This window comes from Cyphomyrmex costatus, unplaced genomic scaffold (genome assembly GCF_001594065.2).
Source record: "Cyphomyrmex costatus isolate MS0001 unplaced genomic scaffold, Ccosl1.0 scaffold97, whole genome shotgun sequence".
NCBI lineage: Eukaryota > Metazoa > Arthropoda > Insecta > Hymenoptera > Formicidae > Cyphomyrmex > Cyphomyrmex costatus.
The window spans coordinates 1,005,827-1,006,633 of NW_017280561.1; the positions used below are offsets into that span (position 1 = coordinate 1,005,827).

An 807-nucleotide genomic window follows, 5' to 3' on the forward strand; every position below is an offset into this window, starting at 1 on the left:
CGTGCGCCTCGCCGTCGAACAGGAAGAGGATCCTTCGCGGAAGAGACGGACGCCCGTCACTCCGCGAGTTTGTTTTGACGACGGTTCACCGTGTATACGGTGCTTGCGCGCGCGAGAGAGAGGCGTGAGCGCGCTGCGTCGTAAACACGCTGCGTGATCTAAGTGCGCGATCTCCCAGAACGAGAGAGAACGTGTTCATCGACGAACGTTTGGCGAACGTTGGAGAACGCGCGGTGGAGAACGACCCGCCGTATTTTTTTTTTTTTTTTACGGATCGCAAGAATCGTCAAGATACCACTCTGAGAGTTACCGCACTGCTGCTGCGTCTCATCGTCTCTTCTGCGTGTTACATATACAGCAGTCTCGTTCCTCTGTGCTCCGAAACGATCCTTCTGCTTCGACGACGTCGAAGAGCGGCCGGAGTGTATCTCCGTATAAATCGCCCGCGTCGCGGGCGGCTGGACGAAATCCGCCGAAATCGTGAGAGAGAGAGAGAGAGAGAGAGAGAGAGAAAAAAAGAAACTCTCCTTCCTAGAGGATGCGAGGAAGGATTTCTCCTCTTACCGAGGAAACATGTCCCGCAGCGGTCGTCGCAACGCGCGAACCGGTTGCGCGCTCTTAAAATAGTTTCTCACGCGCCGCGTAGGCATAACTGGCGCGCACCGTTGTCCCGCGCCGCTGGAACACGCCGCCGGAGTAGTGCCAGGTAAATATCGATCGACTTTGTCTATCGCCGTTAGATAGATGCCCCCCCTCCTCCGCTTCCTCTTCCTTTTTTCTTCTCTTCGTCCCCCCCCCCCCCCCCCC

At 56.8% G+C, this 807-nt stretch overlaps 1 protein-coding gene across 1 annotated transcript in view; it reads left to right on the top strand.

Annotated features, from left to right (window-relative positions):
- The first annotated feature begins 283 nt into the window (after nucleotides 1-283).
- Nucleotides 284-807, top strand: part of LOC108782134 (twisted gastrulation protein homolog 1) — a 12,591-nt gene continuing 12,067 nt past the window's right edge. The window contains exon 1 of the mRNA XM_018550313.1: nucleotides 284-706. The gene's annotated coding sequence lies outside the window, so the exon portion shown is untranslated. The remainder of the gene's footprint in view (nucleotides 707-807) is intronic.